Genomic DNA, 18,896 nt, shown 5'->3' on the forward strand with positions numbered 1-18,896 from the left:
GTGTCCTTTGCGAGGAGGATCATGGTCCCGAAGAATATTACAATGAAATGAGATGTTTGGATAGCATGACGCAAGCTTTTTCTGAAAGTAATGACATCATATTAAGAGAAAAGCTTCTCATTTAATGGGTTCTTCTGCAGTTAACCAGGAGATGTTGCTGTTTTAAAATATATGAGAGACTAATAGGCAAAGTTAAGGATTTGAAGGTTAGACTTAATTTTGCCTATACTAAGTTATTCTATAGAAACATGACTGTAAGTGGGGTTTTAAAAATAATTGCACCATAACTTATATGTCCAAATGAATATTATTCTCAAAATAGTAGTGTTAGGAATATAATGTGTGTCATGCTTGACATACCATTACGCAAAGCCTTTCTTTTGAATGCTTTTGTAAACAGCTTACAGCAAATAGTATTAGTTTAATTATTAAAAACACACCTCATTATTTATAGTGCAATCCAGATTGGTAATTCATTTTATACACCACATGTGGCTTGCAATAACTTTTTCTAGTTTTTAAAAACACAATCAACAATCAAAAGATAAAGATTGGCTGTAACTAATGATCTACTACAGATTATGAAAGCAAGTTCAGAGAAGGAGCTCTAAAAAGGCTTTTGAGCAATCATAGCATCATTAGAATAAGTGTATTGCCTACCAGAGACTATTTTAAAGGGATAATATTAATTTCATTCATATAACTTTAATACCACTTTTCATAGAGATATCTAATGCAAATGTTTTCCGCACTTTATAGATTCTCTTTTCTTTCATGTGTCATTAATTTTGTTTGTGTAAAAACTATTTAATTTTATGCAGATTGTCTAGTTTATCTATATTCAAATGATTTTATTATAAAAAAAGACACCAATGAAATTTTAAAGTTTCATTAGTTTATAGTTATACTGCATATTTCTTCCTTTAAATTTTTGAGAGTTTTTGGAATCAGAAGCTGGGGCAACTTACAGTGTTTGGAAAATTCTTCATTCTGCTAAAATGGAACAATGAAATCTGTGAAGAAATTTGATATTCTGGTCCCACATTCAGTTGTCATGATATTTAATTCTGTGAAGAATGGAGAGCTTTTGTGTAGTTCAGGGATCACTGATCCCCTTTCTGCCCTTTCTTCTGTCAATGCATTCAAGAGTATGCATGCTTAAAACAGAGCTTTAAAATCTATATTATTGAAGTTGGAATGATTTTAAAGTTGCTTGTTTATTGAACTAAATACTAGTAGGCATATTGATATTTAGGAAACTAAAGGGAATTTATTATTGTATAATTCATTAACTTGTTAAATAACATTCAGCAATCTCTCCCTAATTCATAGTATAATTCGTAATGAGAATAAAACAATTTGGAAACTACAGAGAAGAAATTTTTTGTGTTATAGCCCTTTTTGGAAGTGAGAAGAAACCTTGGAATCATTCTCAGAAGGATGTTTTTAAATGCATAAAAGAAAATACATAGGAAAACAAAGGAAATTAATATTGAAATGTAGTTATCAATACTAAAATACAAGAGGCAATAACAGAAAGGGGAATTCTATTCTAAATAACTATAAAAGGTATAAAATATTTGAGGATCAATCTACCGAAGCATAGAAAATACTTTCATAGATTCAATATGAAGTACTCTGTTAATAAATAAAGAACAACTCAAATAGCTGAAGTAATATTCAGTGCATATGTCTGTGATGTGTCAATATAATAAAAATGACAACACTGTCATATTTAATACTGTATCAATCAAACTATCAACCTTACAGAACTTAAAAAATAATGACAAAATTCATTTGGAGGTAAAATATCTAGAATATAAAGGGGAAATACTAAAAAGTGGTAGAGTTAAAGGGGAATAGGACATTCAGACCTCAAAACCTCAAACTGTTATAAAGTAACAGTTACCAAAACCATTTGGCACTGGTTAAAAAATAGATAATTCTATCTGGACAAGGGATAATAACAAACAAGGGAACTCAATAACCCAACATTTGATAAACTGGAAAAAATAAATTTTTTAGGGAAAAGCTCTGTATTTGTTGAAAATTTCAGGGAACATGGAAAACAGTCTGGCAGACATTAGACTTAGACTAATACCTTACACCATATTCCACAGTGCATTCTAAATAGACACATGACTTTAATATTAAAGATGGTAACATTAAAAAAGTTAGAAGAGATGCAGATAATATACCTTTTGCAACTATGGGTAGATGTATTCTTAACCAAACAAATGATAGAGGCAATTACAAAAGATGCCCCCACTTCCATTCCTTTTACTCTCTTCTTAATTCTCTGTAGTCTGGTTCCCGAACTTATCATTCTGATGAAACTGCCCATTTCAAACTTACCGATGATCTCTTAGTTGTCAGATCTAATGAAGTTTTTCTTAGTTCTCATCCCCCTTGACCTCACTGAAGCCTTTGACCCTGTTGATAGCCTCTTCTCCCTTCTCTTTTCTCTATAATGACAGTAGTCTCTCCTGGTTCTCTTCCGACCTGTCAGCTCCTTCTCAGACTCTTTTGCTGGATCTTTATTCCAATGTGGCTGCTAAATGTGGGTATCTCCCAAGGCTCTGTCCAGGGCCCTCTTCTCTTTTGCCTGTATATACTATTTAATCTCTTGATGATCATATCAGTTTCCATGGATCAACTATCAGTTCTATGCAGATGATTCTCAGGTTTCTTTGTTCAACCCTAATGTCTCTCCTGGCCTCTAGTCTCACTTCTCCAACTGCCTACTGGAAATGAATGTCCTGCAGACATTTTACATGTAACATGTCTAAAATCAAACTCATTACCTTTGCCCCCAAACACCCTAATTTCCTTATTATTGTCAAGGAGATCACCACCCTCCCAGTCATAAGGGTTTGCAACCTAGGTGTCATCCTTGACTCCTCATTCTCTCACCTCCCCTCCCCTCCAAATAGTGGTCAAATCCTGTCATTTCTCCCTTTGTAGAATCTCTAGTATATGCCTCCCACCTCTCCTCTGTCAGTGCTCTCCCCCTCTACCCCTGCCTCCCTGCAGGACTTTTTCACCTCATGCCTTGTCAATTGGAATAGACTTCTGGTTGATCTGCCTCAAGTCTTTCCCCAGTCCAGTCCATCCTCTGCTCAACTGTCAAATTGATCTTAAAGCACAGGGCTGATCATGTCACTCCACTATTCAATCAACTCCAATGGTCCATTGTTAATTTCAGGACTAAGACCTTTGCTTGGCTTTTAAAGCTCTCCATAACCATGCCCTTTCTACCTTTCCAATCTTCTTACATCTTACTTCTTCCCTACCTATTCTGTGATCCAGTGACAATGGCCTTCTTGCTATTCCTTGCATGCAACACTCTGTCTTATGACTTCATGCATTTTCACTCTCTGTGCCCTGTGCCTGGAACTCTCTCCATCATTCTCTCAACTTCCTGGCTTCCCCAGCTTCTGTAGTGTCTCTGCTAAAGTTCCCTCCACAAGAAGCCTTACCCAGTCCTTGATCTTAGTGCCCTCTCTCTCTGAGATTATTTCCATTTTATTCTTTATATTATTTTGTTTGTACACAGTTGTTTGTATGTGCATAATTGTCTCTCCCATTAGAATAGTTTAGATAGTATTGTTATTTTTATTGTTTGACAATACTACCTAAATTAATTTATTTTTCAGTGCCATGAATTTCAACTAAAAAGACTCGAAATTCAACTAAAAAGCAATGAGGGGAACTTGTGAAGTGATAAACAAGATGGAGGACTAGACATTTCCTCTGATTATCTCAACCTTTTAAACCTCTCCAAAACAGACATTATGTACCAAAGACAAAGAAATTTCAGCCGTCTCCAAGATTTAAGATCCCTGGAATCCAAAATAAGGTAAACAAACAAACAAACCCGTGAACTGACTTCTACATTGACCTCACTTAGCACTCACCACACTCTATTCTACAGCCATGAGGTGGCACTAGCTGATTCACATCAGGTTCACAACAAAACCCCAAACCACAGCCAGGCCTTTTCTCCCTCTTTTTAGTGTTGTGATGATCCTGCCTCTAGGCTGAGGAAGTCTGCTCAGACCAACACAGATAGCCAGCATGAGTCTGCAGCACTCCAGACCATGGAAACTTAATGTAGCTATGCAGGGCAGCTAGGTGGCACAGTGGATAAAACATGGGCCTGGAGTCGGGGAGACCTGAGTTCAAATCCAGCCCCAGATCACACTATCTGTGTGACTCTGTCCAAGTCACTTAACCCTATTTGCCTGAGTTTCCTCATCTGTAAAATGAGCTGGAGAAGGAAATGGCAAAACACTTTAGTATCTTTACCAAGAAAGCCTCAAATGGGGTCACAAAGAATCAGACACTATTGAAATGACTGAACAACAGCCAGAGCTTAAGTAGTCAGCAGCATCTTTCTGTGCTGCAAAATATCACTGCAGGAGGATCAGGAAAAGAAGGAAAGATGAAGGACAGGTGCCTGGATTCAAATAGAGCTCAACATCACATTCCTTCTCTCTCCCTGTCTCATTATATGTTTCCAGAGCCTCAGAAACTCAAACTATGTAAATCAATCCCATAGTACCAACTGGCACTGATAGTTCAGAGAACTGAGGAACAGAGGTAGTGGGACAGGACATGATATGTGTGGGAGCTGTGCAGCATTCCATTTAGCCTGAGGGAAAGTACTAAGCATTCAGCTGGGGCCAGTTTGGTGCACCCCCAAAAATCACTTGGGGTAGAGACCTAGGTTGGTATACCATGAATTGTCCAGCATGGGAGGAAGCTGAAATGCTTTAGGATTTAGCCCACCCCAAGGAAATGAGCAATAGGGCAAATTAAGAAAAAAAAGACTAAAATTACCAAAGATCTCAAGAAGAAGACTTTGAAAATAAGCAATAAATCAACAAGAACATCATTAACAGCAGAAAGAAATATGGCCTTCAGATCTAGTAGAGAAGTTCAGGCATCTATGAATAAACACTGAAAAACAAGGAAAATGATTCAACATTTGATGAGACAGAGGACCCTGTGGAATTTGAGAACCTGGAACCACAACATGCTGTTTCTGAGTTTCATAAGAGAAATGAGAATAATGAGAGCAGAATTAATGGCCTGCACAGTAAAAAATAATGGGCAATATACAAAAACTGGGATCTGTAATGGCAAATCAAACAAAAAAAATCAAAAGAGAGAACAATAAATTGGGAATGAAAATACACAGAAATGAAGGACAATCTAGAAGAAGAGAAACAAACCCCCCCCCCACACCCAATAACACTAAAAGAAAATATATTCACTATGCAAGCAAAATATATTAATCTCAAAGACAAGATGTCTAGAGACAACTTAAGGATCATAGGTCACCCAGAAGAATACAACAGGACAAAGAACCTTTACATCAGAAATGCAAGAAGAGTGAATAAATGTAATAGCCAAGGACAACAACAGAAATAACAAGAGAATGACAGCAGAGAGACCAGTAAGAAATTTCTTTGAGATGTACCCAAAAATATAGGAGTGAAGGTGGAAGTCAGGTACAGGTAACAGTAAAGAGGTAGATCTGGGCCATTATGGACAGAACCTGATTATACCCTGTATACAAGTGAATCAATGTTTGTTTGTTTTTTTTGGGGGGGGAAGTACATTACAAAAAGAGAAGATGAAAGAAAGAGGTAAGATGGAGGAGGGAATGGAGGGAAGTCTGTGATGTGCATAAGTCAAATCAAGGGCTAGCAATGAGGGGAAGCTGATCCTTCTGGTCTTAGTAAGAGAAAAGCATATAGGTAAGTGGGTGAGGAGCAGGGGAGGAGATCTGAAAAGAGAGGGAAAAGAAGAAGGTCTTTCTTTTTTGGTGGAACAGGGTTCTACTGATGAATGTTTCTATGGGTGAAGAGAGATCTGTGAAGGGATATGGAGACCTTGCACTGGGTGTGGTTTGGGGAATTTGGTGCCTGAAAAGGCCACTTGTTCCATCTTGGGAGAGGGAAGTTAGAAATTCTGGGGGTATTTGCCATCTGTGCAAGAGAGAAAGCATGGACCTGTGGGGAGATTTTGAGGCAAAAGGGAAAAATAACTAGAGGAAGGTATAGAACTATAGATTAATGGAGGGCTGCGTAATCAGAGACATAGTGGGAGAGGGACCAGTATCTTCTCTGACACTTGAAATAATCAGTACTGTTTTCAGAGTGAGACACAAGGGAAAAGAGGAATCCATGTGGTAAATTCTACAAGGCAGTGGCAGAAACTGCTTAGAATGGATACCTTGGAAATTTTGATTGAATAAAATATAGAGAATAGAGAGAAACTAGATAATTATAGCAGTCATGAGACCCCTAAATGAGGGTCTATGGGAGAAAGAAAGAGAGAATGGATAATAAAGAGAGTAAAAATCCCTTTTGAAAAGGGGAACAAAATGAAATTTAAAAATTAATGAACAGGACTCATTGAAGGGGAGGAGGAGGAAGAGGAATTTACTTGATGAACTGAGAGGGAAAAAAAGAAGGGGAAGAATTATATGATCAGATAAAAGCAGGAGAGAATAAAGAACTAATAACAAAACTCTAAAAGAAAAGGGGTAACAAAAAAGAGGAGAGGATTAGGGGTGAGGGGAAGAGAACTGGTGGGATTAAGACCACTTAAAAAAAAGATTAAGGTAAAGAAACTGAAGGAACATAGTACTATTTTTATAGCACAAGAAGGAGAAAAATCACAACTTAAAAACCCCTAACATTAGAAACAGATGGAGGAAAATATAAATCTGAATCTCATAACTTTAAATGTAAATGGATTAAACAATCCAATAAAATGAAAAAAAAGTGACAGATTGGATAAGAAAATAAAACCCTACAATCTCTTGCTTACAAGAAAAACATTTAAAAACAAAAAACTACACAAAATAAAACTGAGAGTTTGGAAAAAAATTATTATACATGAAGCAAATCCACAAAAGCAGAAAGTAAAATCATGCTATCTGACAAAGCAAAACTAAATATTCAAAAAAGAAATAGGGAAGAACAAGGAAACTACATTCTTCTGAAAGGAACCATAGACATTATAAATTTGTATTCTCTAAATCCTTTAGCATACACATTCATAAAGGAAACATTATTTGAGATTCAAGAAGACATAAGCAGTAACACAATAATGATAAGAGACTTCAATATCCCTCTCTCAGTTTTTAATAAGTGTAACAGAAAGATATACAAAACAGAAAACATGGAAATGAACAAATTGCTGGAGAAACTAGAGTTGAAAGACCTATAGTGTCTTCTAAATGAGATTGCAAGAGGATATACATATTTCTCAGCAATAAAAATTCACAATAGGGCACAAAGATATTGCAAACAAATCTAAAAAGGCAGAAATAGTCAACAAGTCCTTTATAGACCTTTACGCAATAAAAATAATCATTGGTTCAGGAACTACAAATGAAAGAAACAGACCCAAATGTATATTTAATGATGAAATCCTAAATAATGAGTGAGTCAAGGAACAAACCACAGACACAATAAATGACTATATGAAAGATAATTTTAATGAGGAAACAACATACCAAAATTTTTGGGATGCAGCTAAAGCAGTCCTCAGAGGAAAAATCATATCCCTACAAATATACATTAACAAAATAGAAAAAGAGAGGATTAATGAAGAGGATATACCTTTAAAAAATTAGAAAAACAAAAAATAAACAAACCTAAAAGTTATAGGGGAAAAGGATAAGTCAAAAGAAAAAAATAATATAGAGATAAATAAAACTAAAAGCTACTTCTTTGAAATGATTAATAAAATTGAAAACCCTTATCTAATTGGATTAAAAAGAAGAAAGCAGAAAGTCGAATCAATAAAATAACAAATGAGCAAGGTGAAATCCCAACAAAGACAGAAGAAATAAATAAGAATAATTAAAACATATTATACAGTTATACATTAAGAAAACCAAGAATACAAAAGAAATACAAGAATATCTTTAAAAATAGCATAACCATATCAATAACAAAAGCAACAAAAATCATATGATTATATCTGTAGATGCAGAAAAAGTACTTGACAAAATACAACACCCATTTCTATTAAAAATGCTAGAAAGCATAGGAATTAATGGAGCTTTTCTTGAAATGATTGAATATATCTATCTAAATCCAAGAGCAAGTATTATCGACAATGAGGATAAGAGCTTTCCCAATAAGATCAAAGGTTAAGTAAGGATGTCCATATCACCACTACTATTCAATATTGTGCTAGAAATGCTAGCTATAGCAATAAGACAGAAAAAGAAATCGAAGGAATAAGAATAGGCAATGAGGACACAAAACTATTACTCTGCAGATGTTATGATGGCATACTTAGAGAACTCTAGAAAATCAAGTAAAAACTAATTGAAATGATCAGCAACTTTAGCAAAATTGTAGGATATAAAATAAACCCACAAAAATATTCAGTATTTCTATATATTAAAAAAAACAAAACAAAAACCCTAGCAGGAAGAGATAGAAAGAAGAATCCCATTTAAAATAACTGCAGACAATGCAAAATACTTGGGAGTCTCCTTGACAAGACAAACCCTGGGACTATACGAAAACAATTATAAAACACTTTTCGCACAAATAAAGATAGAGCTAAACAATTTGAAAAATAGTCATTGCTCATGGGTAGGTGAGCCATTATAATAAAAATGACTATTCTACCTAGACTAATTTACTTCTCAGTGCCATACCCGTCAAACAACCAAAGAATTATTTTATAAAGCTAGAAAAAATAATCATAAAATTCACCTGGAAGTACAAAAGGTTAAGAATATAAAAAGAATCAATGAAAAAGGTGTGAAGGAAGGCAGCCTAGAGATAACAGATTTCAAACTATATTACAAAACAATAATTATGAAAAAATTGGTACTGGATAAGAAATGGAGTGATGAATCAGTGGAGTAGATTAGATACATAATACAGGATAGTAAATGACCATAGTAATTTAGTGTTTGGTCAACCCAGAGATCCAAGCTTTGGGGGCAAGAATTCACCATTTGACAAAAATTGATGAGAAAAGTGGAGAACAGTTTGGCGTAGATTAGCATCTTACACTATATGAGGTCAAAATAGGTGAATGATTTAGATATAAAGATAAGGTCAAAATGAGTAAATAATTTAGACATAAAAGGTGATATGATAACCAAACTAGGGGAAAAGGGACAATTTCACCTGTCAGATAAAATAAAAGTTTATGACCAAACAAGAGATATAGAGGATCACAGGAAATAAAATGAATGTTTTTGATTACATGAAAATAAAAAAAGGTTTTGCGCAAGCAAAACTGATGCAGCCAAAATTAGAAGGAAATCAGAAAACTGGGGAAAATTTTTTACAGCAAGTTTCTCTGATAAAGGCCTTATTCCTCAAATATGTAGGGAGCTGAGCCAAATTTATAAAAAGAGGAGTCATATCCCAATTGATAAATGGTCAATGGATATCAATGGACAGAAGAAAAAAAATCAAAGTCATAAATAGACACATGGAAAAAATGCTCCAAATCACTATTGATTAGAGAAATGCAAATTAAAACAACTCTGATGGACCACTTCACACCTATCAGATTGACTAACATGATAGAAAAGGAAAATGAGAAATTCTGCAGAGTATGTGGAAAAATAGGTCCACTAATATACTGTTGGGGGAGTTGTAAGCTGGTCTATCCATCCTGGAGAACACTTTGGAATTAAGCCCAAAGGGCTATGAAACTGTGCATACCTTTTGATGGAACAATACCACTACTAGCTCTATATACCAAAGAGATCAAAGAAACGGGAAAACAACCTATATGTACAAAAATATTTAGAGCAGTTCTTTTTGTGGCGGCAAAGTTGTAGTATACAGTTTTGATGGAATACTCTTGTGCTATAAGAAATGATGAGCAGGGTGGTCTCAGAAAAACCTGGGAAGATTTATAGAAACTTATGCAAAGTGAAGTGAGCAGAACCAGGAGGACATTGTACACAGTAACAGTAATACTGTATGATGATCAACTGTGAAAGACTTAGCTGCTCTGATCCAAGACAATTCTAAAAAAAACCCACGATGAAAAATGCTATCCACCTTCAGGGAGATATCTGATGAACTCTGAGTGCATATTGAAGCACACTCCTTTAATTTTCTTTATGTTTCTTCCTTTTAAAAAATATGGCTATTATGGAATTATGTTTTGCATGACTTTATGTGTATAATTGATATCACATTGCTTACTTTTTCAGTGGGTAGAGGAAGGACATGAAGGAAAGAGAGAATTTGAAACTCAAAATTTTAAAAAACAAATGTTAAGAATAAAGTAAAATAAAACAAAAATATGCATACATAAACTACTAGAAGACCAGTTAGAGATCTTAAATAACCCAATCTCAGACAAGAAAAATGATCTAGTTGTAAAGGAACTACCAAAGAGAAAAGCACCTAGTCCTGATGGATTAATAGGAGAATTCCATCAAGCTTTTAAGCAACAATTAGTACCATACTTAACAAATCATTCTCAAAAATTGAAAAAGAAGGCTCTCTACCAGAATCCTTTTATGAGACAAATGTAGTCCTAGTATGTAAATCAGGGAAAGATATGACATGGAAAGAAAAGTATAAGCCAATATCAATAATGAATATTGACTTTTAAAAATGTAAACAAAATCCTATTAAAGAGGCTATAGTATTTTATCCAAGAAACTATTCCTTTTGACCAAGTAGGATTTATACCAGATATTCAATATTAAAAAAATAATCAGCATAATTAATGGCATTATAAGCCAAAACATTACAAACCACATGATTTTCTCAATAGCTGCAGAAAAGGCTTTTGCAAAGTGTAACACTCTCTTCTGATAAAAATCCTACAAAATATAGGCACATGGGGACCTTTTTAAAAAAAAATCATTAGGGGCAGCTAGGTGTCTCAGTGGATAGAGCACTGGCCCTTAAGTCAGGAGGACCTGAGTTCAAATCCGGCCTCAGACCAAACATTTGACACTTACTAGCTGTGTGACCTTGGGCAAGTCACTTAACCCCAATTGCCTAAAAAAAAAAATCATTAAAAACTTCTCTCTAAAACAAAAAGCAAGCATTATATGCAATGGGGATACCCTAGAACATTTCCTAATAGATATGAGAGTGAAACAAGGATGCCCACTCCCTCCACTATAATCTGATATAGTTCTGGAAATGCTAGCAATAGCAATAAAAAGAAAAGAAGATGTTAAAGGTGTAAAAATAGATAAAGAGGAGATAAAACTAATCCTGTTTGCTGAAGACTTGATGGTATACTTGGAAAATCCTAGGGAATCAGCAAAGATTTGAGACAAAATCTTTAGCAAAGTTGCAGGCTATGAAATAAATCCTCAAAAATCAACAGTATGTCTATAAAATAATATCAAAACACAAAAGGCAATAATAAATAGGCAATTCCCGTTCCAAATAGTTACAAACTGTACAAAATATCTGAGGATCTTTCTATCCAAGAATACAAATGACTTATGCACATTCTATTACAAAGTGCTTCTTAAAGAAATAAAGACAACTTAAATAGCTGGAGGAATATTCAGTGTTCATGTCTAGGCTGTGTGAATATAATAAAAAATGAAAAAGCTCTCCTCTCTCCTGAGGTTGCCACCTCCATCCTGCCCCTCACACAGGTGCAGGACATTAATCTCCACTAATGAGGAGAGATTCCCATACCAATAGGTTTTGGGTGTCAGGTTACATAACCATGAGAACTGCAGGGGAGAACCTGGATAATGATGTAATTCATATTGACTCTTGGTCAGTAAAACTAACGAATTAGTCATACGATCACCTAACTAGAAGAATGGCAATTGGAAAGTAAATAACAATGAGGTATGGGGAAATGAGTTATTGGAGGACCTAAGGTCAATGTGAAGATTTTAGGTTGGGCATGTTATTTTTTGTTGTTGAGTCATTTTTCAGTCATGTCCAACTCTTTGTGACCCTATTTGAGGTTTTCTTGGCAAAGATACTGGAGTGGTTTGCCATTTCCTTCTCCAGCTCATTTTACAAATGAGGAAACTGAGGCAAACAGCGTTAAGCGACTTTCCCAGAGTCACACAGCTAGTAAGGGACTGAAGCCAGATATGAACTCAGGAAAAGGAGTATTTCAGATTCCAGGCCTGACACTTTATCTACTGCATCACCTAGCTGCCCCTGGGCATGTTATAGCTCATATGACAGAAAAATCAGATGAAATAAAGTGGAAGAGGGTGGGTCACATTGGTAAATTAAGGAAGATAGAGGTATAGGAGGACAGTGAAAGGTATAGAGTCATAGGGAAATGGGTACAGGAGAAAATAGGCCATGGGTATTTGGCCTACAACATCTTGGATAGAAGATAAGATGGGACTAAGGACAGCAATACCAAAAAAAAAACAAAAAACAAAACAAAACCAACAACTCCTATACTATTTTTGTCCCATTGCCAACAAGCTAGGTTATTAATGTTTAGGTTCTGGGAGCAGTCTAACAGGTGAACTACATTGGCTCAATAGATGATAAACCTAATACGAACTATTGCCTAACAGTAATCTGTACATGCATAGATTTAGGCTTTGTGCATCCCTGTACAAGTTGATGCCAACTCTACTATAAAAAGGACTAAATGTATTAAAAGTTTGTATTGATTAATAGAGATCAAGAATCACACTTCATAGCTCACAAGGTTAAGAATTAGGCTGAAACCCAGGGAATAATGTGGAACTTACATTTAGCATATAATCCCTAAGTGGCTTATGGAAAAATTTAATGGAACTTAACTCAAGTTAATAATAGATCCAAATGGAGACTTAGTAATGAAATCATAAATGAAAGTCAAAGAACAAACCAAGAGAACAATGAATAATTATATGAAAGAAAACAACAATGATGAAACAATATGCCAAAATTTCTAGGATAGAGCTAACAAAATATAAAAAATGAGGATTGATTAAATTAAATTTTTAATTTTTAAATTAATTTTAAAAATTTAAATAAATTAAAATTAATTAAAAAGTGAGCTGAGTATACATAAAAAAACAACTAGAAAGCCAACAAGTAAATAACCTTAAAACAAGCTTAGAAAGGGAGACATTAAAAATTAAGGGAGAAATACACAAACTGGAAACAAAAAAAAAAACCCATAGAAATGATAAATAAAACTAGAAGGTGGTTCTTTGCAAAGACTAATATAATTCATAAAACTTTAGCCAATATAATTAAAAAGAAGAGGGTGGAAAATCAAATCAATAAAATAGCAAATGAAGAAAGTGAAATTACAGCATAACCAGGATAAATAAAAAAAAATTCAGAACCTATTAGGAACAGTTAAATGCTAACAAAACTAAGAACACAAAAGAAATAGAGAAATTGCTTAAAAAAATCTAAAATACCCAAATTGATGGAAGACCAAATAGAGATCTCAAATAACCCAATCTAAGAAAAGGAAATGGGACTAGCTTTAAAGAGACTACTGAAGGGGGGGAAAAACCCTCCCATTTCTGATTGATTCACAGAAGAATTCTATCAAATTTTTAAAGAACAATTAGTATGCACATTATGTAAATTATTCTCAAAAATTGAGAAAGGAAGTACTCTACAAGAATCCTGTTATGATATAACCATAGTCCTAATACCTAAACCAAAGGATAGGGGGCCACTAGGTGACACAGTGGATAGAGCTCTGACCTTGGAGTCAGAAGAACCTGAGGTCAAATCTGACCTCAGACACTTGATACTTACTAGCTGTGTGGTCCTGGGCAAGTCACTTAACCCCGATTGCCTCACACACACACAAAAACCCTCCAAAAAACTATAGGTCAATATAACGAATGAATATTTATTCAGATATTATAAGCAAAATAAATAATTCATTATGCCAATTGGATTTATAACAGGGATACAAGTATGGTTCAACATTAATCAACATTATTTATCACATTAAAAGCTAAAATATCCTAAACCACATAATTATCTCAATAGATTTAGAAAAAGCCTTGGACAAAGTGTAACATTCATTCTAAAAACTCTACAAAGTATAGATATAGAGGGATCTTTTTTTTAAGATAAAAAGCATTTTATCTAAAATGAAAAACAAGCTTTATAGGTGTAATGCACTAGACCCCCTTCTAATAAATATGGGAGTAAAGAAAGGATGTTTACAATCCTCATTCATTTTTTTTATGTTTACATTTATTTTTAAGCATTATTTTCTTCTTAAATTTTGAGTTCTAAATTCTCTTCCTCCGTCCCACCCCTTCTCCCACCTACTGAGAAGGCAAGCAATGTGATATCAATTATACATGTGAAATTATGCAAATCATGTTTACATATTACAATTTTTTTTAAAAAAGCAAGAAAAATAAAGAGAGAATATTATACTTTAGTTCTCACTCAGAGTTCATTAGTTCTCTCACTGGAGGTGGATAGCATTTTTTCCTCACAAGTCTTTTGAAATTGTCTTGGATCATTGTATTAATCAGAGCAAAGTCTTTCACAGTTGATCATTATTACACCATTGTTATTATTGTGCACAATGATCTCCTGGCTCTTCTCTCTTCACTTTGCATCAGTTCATAAAGATCTTACCATGTGCTTTTTTTTTTTGAAACCACTCCCCTCATCATTTCCCGCAGCACAATAGTACTCCATCACAATCATATGCCACAATTTGTTCAGTCATTCCCTGACTGATGAGCATAAACTTGATTTATAATCTTTTACCACCTCAAAAAGATCTACTATAAATATTTTGTGTGTATAGGTAATTTTCATTTTTCTTTGATTTATTCAGAATATAGACCTGGTAGGGGTATTGTTGGATCAAAGGGTATGCCAATTCTTTAGCCCTTTGGTATAGTTCAAAATTATTCTCCAGGATGGTTTAATCTGTTCAGTACTCTGCCAATAGTTTACCTATTTTTAACCTATTTTTCTGTCATTCTCACTAGCATTTATCATTTCTGACAGGTATGAGGTGATACTTCAGAACTGTTTTAATTTGCATTTCTCTAATTAATATGAGTTAGAGCATTTTTTCATGTGGCTATAGATACTTTTGATTTCTTTTTCAGAAAACTGCCTGGTTTAATTCCTTTGACCATTTTGCTTTTGTTTTGTCTGAGATCATGATTGTTACCCCTGCCTTTTCTACTTCAGCTGAAGCATATTGAGATTCTGCTCCAGCCCTTTATTTATTTATCTAGCCTATTTATTTATTATATCTGTGTATGCCTTTCTGTTTCCAGTGTGTCTCTTGTAAACAACATATTGTTGTATTCTGGTTTGTAACCCATTTTGCTATCCATTTTATGGGTGAGCACATCTCATTCATATTTACAGTTATGATTACTGTGCATTTCCCTCTATCCTATTTTCTTTTGTTCTTCTCTCTCTCTCTCTCTCTCTCTCTCTCTCTCTCTCTGTCCCTCTCGCTGTCTCTCTGTCTCTGTCTCTGTCTCTCCCTCCTCAAAAACCTATTTTGCCTCTAACCATTGTCTTCCTCATTCTGCTCTCCTTTTTATCATTCCCCACCCCTTCTCTTATCCCTTTCCTCTCTTATTTCCCCACTGGGTAAGTTACATTTCTGTACACAACTGAGTGTGTGTGTGTGTGTGTGTGTGTGTATTCTTCACTCTTTGAACCAATTCTGATGAGAGTGAGGTTCAAATATTGCTCACCCTACCCCACCCCCATTTTTCTCCATTGTAAAAGTTCTTCCTTGTGTGTCTCTTTCATGTGAGAAAATTTTCCCCCTTCTATCTTTTCCTTCGCTCTTCTCCCAGGGCATTTCTCTTTTTTATCTCTTCATCTTATTTTCTGAAATCATTCCAACGTAACTGAGTTACATTCATGCCTTCTGTCCATGTAAACTACTTTTAACTGCCCTAATAATTATAAAGTTCTTAGAAGTTACATGTACCATCTTCCAATATAGGAATATAAATAGTTTATCCTTATTGAGTCCCTTATAGTTACTCTTTCATTTCTCTGATCACATTGGGAAATAGACCTAAAAGTAGTACTGCAGGGTCAAAGGTTATACATTTTTATAATTCTCTGAGCATAACTTCAGAATGGTTGAATCAGTTCACAGTTCCACCAACAGTGTATTTGTGTCCCAATTTTTCCATGTCCCCTCCAACATTTGTCATTTACCCCTTGTATCATTTTAGTCAGACTGATAGGTACTAGATGATATCCCAAAGTTGTTTTAATTTGTATTTCTCTAGTCAATAAAAATTTAGAACAGTTTTTCATGTGACAATATATAGCTTTGATTTCTTCATCCAATAACTGCCACTATTAGGTCTGTTACGTCTTCTTTAAAAGTAAATTTAATTTATGAAATAAACATTTTCATAACATGGTAGAATAAAAAAGATGATTGCACATGAAACTGCAAATCTATTATGTGCAACTTGCTATTCCTTTTAAACATATAACAAAGTCATTATGTAACTTTATTTTTCCCCCTTTTTTTCTTTCCCACCCCCCACTCCAGAGATAGCTACTGTTAGACACAAATATGTATATATGTAAAATCATTCTACACATACTTCTATTTATTAGTTCTTTCTCTGGATGCAGATAGCATCTTCCTTCATGGTCTTTGTAGTTAATTTGGGTATTCATAGTAGTCAAAATTACTTAGTTGCTCAAAGTTGTTTTTAAAACAATATTGCTGTTACTATATACAATGTTCATTTGGTTCTGCTCATTTTAGTCTTCATTATTTCATGCAAGTATATCCATATTTTTTCTAAAATCACTGAGCTCATCATTTCTTACAGTACAGCAGTATTCCATCACAATCATATATCACAACTTTTTTAGCCATTCTCCAATTGACGGAGATCCCCTTAATTTCCAGTTCTTTGCCACCACAAAGAGAGCTGCTATAAATATTTTATAACATATAGGTTCTTTTCTTTTTCCCTTAATCATTTTTGGAAATAGACCTGAACTTATATATTCTAAAATATTTGTAGTAGTTCTTTTTGTGGTGACAAACAATGGGAAATTAAGGTGATGCCCATAAATTGGGGAATGGCTAAACAAGTTGTGCTATATGATTGTGATGGAATACTACTATGCTGTAAGAAACAATGAGCAGGTTGATTTTAGAAAGACACAGATAGACTTGCATAATAATGAAATATTATTATGAAATAATGAAAAGTGAAATGAGCAGAATCAAGAGAACATTATATACAGTAACAGCATTATTGTTTGAAAAATAATTGTGAACAACCAAGCTATTCTAAGTATTACAAATAATCAAATCAACTATAAAGGACCAGTGCAGGAAGATACTAACGACCTCCAGAGAAAGAACTGATAAATAGAACTATGCATGGTATGGTTTTACATATAAGTGTGCATACACACATACACACATATCTATGTCAAATGGTAACCTTTTCTACTTTGTAGTGTGGAGGGAGGGAGGAAGACAGTTTGGAACTTTAAATGTTACAAAGAATAAATTGAACTAGATTTTTAAGAAAGATTGTTGTTTTGTGTTTACCTTTTTATGCTTTACTTGAGTCCTGTGTTTGAATGTCAAATTTTCTGATCAGCTCTGGCCTCCATTTCCCCTGAAGGATTACACTCAGTTTTGCTGGATAGGTTATTCTTGGCTGTAATCTAGTTCCTTTGCCTTTTAGAATATCTTATTCCAAGGCCTCTGCTCCTTCAATGGGGAAGCTGCTAAATCTTTTGTGATCTTGACTGTGGCTCCATGATATTTGAATTGTTTCTTTCTGGCTGCTTGTGATATTTCCTCTTTGACCTAGAAACTCTGGAATCTGAGTATAATATTTCTGGGAGTTTTCATTTTGGAATCTCTTTCAGGAGGTGATTGATAGATTCTTTTAATTTCTATTTTATCATCTAGATCTAAGACATCAAAGCACTTTTCCTTGATAATTTCTTGAAATTATCATGTCTAGGCTCTTTCTTTGATCAGGACTTTCAAGTAGTTTCATAATTCTTAAATTAGGTCTCCTCAATCTATATTCCAAATTAGTTGTTTTTCCTAATGATAAGTTTCACATTTTCTTCAATTTTTTTTCATTCTTTTGACTTTGTTTTATTGTTTCTTGATGTCTCATGGAGCCATTAGCTTCCACTTGCCCAATTCTAATTTTTAAGGAATTATTTTCTTCAGTGAGATTTCATACTGCTTTTTCCACTTGACCAATTTTGCTTTTTAAGGAGTTCTTCTCTTCAGTGTATTTTTGTGCCTCTTTACCATTTGGCCAATTCTATTTTTAATGTCTTTTCTTCAGTATTTTTTTTTGTGTGTCTGTGTCTCTTTTATCAAACTGCTAATTCTCTTTCCGTAATTTTCTTGCATAATTCTCATTTATTCTCCCAATTTTGTCTCTAAAACTCTTCTCTCACTTTCTCTCTCTCAAACTCTTCCAGGAATTCTAGTTTGGTTTGGGTCCAATTATTATTATTCTTTAAGACTTTTTCATAGCTGTTTTCACATTATTGTCTTCTTCTGTGTATAAGTCTTGGTCTGCCCTACCACCATAGAAGCTTTTTATGATCAAATTATTTTTTTGTTTGTTTTCTCATTTTTCCAGACTATTTTTTTATTTTACTCTGAACTTTATGTTAAAGTTGGGCTCTGTTCACGTTGGGGTAGGGATGCACTGTCCCAAGTTTCTGGTTTTTTTCTGCTGCTGTTTTCAGAGCCAGTTCTGGGGGTCTACATGTTTTTGGTGATTCTGAGGTGGTGTGATGTGGGGAGAGATTTTGTCACTGCTCTTCTGGTCTATGTGGTCTCTATCCAGGAAGGGCTTGTAGACTCCTGTGGCTGCAAGTTCTAGTGTTCCTTTTTGCTTTGGTACTGTGACCTGGGTACCAGCTCCCTTGTGACTGATCACCAGCACT

At 34.4% G+C, this 18,896-nt stretch overlaps 1 protein-coding gene across 3 annotated transcripts in view; it reads right to left on the reverse strand.

Moving 5' to 3' along the window:
• The window catches only part of PDE9A (phosphodiesterase 9A), a 168,973-nt gene that overhangs the window by 61,553 nt on the left and 88,524 nt on the right, over window positions 1-18,896 (reverse strand). The window lies entirely within an intron of this gene.

Source organism: Vombatus ursinus, unplaced genomic scaffold (assembly GCF_900497805.2).
Source record: "Vombatus ursinus unplaced genomic scaffold, bare-nosed wombat genome assembly UNPS02014924.1, whole genome shotgun sequence".
Classification (NCBI taxonomy): domain Eukaryota; kingdom Metazoa; phylum Chordata; class Mammalia; order Diprotodontia; family Vombatidae; genus Vombatus; species Vombatus ursinus.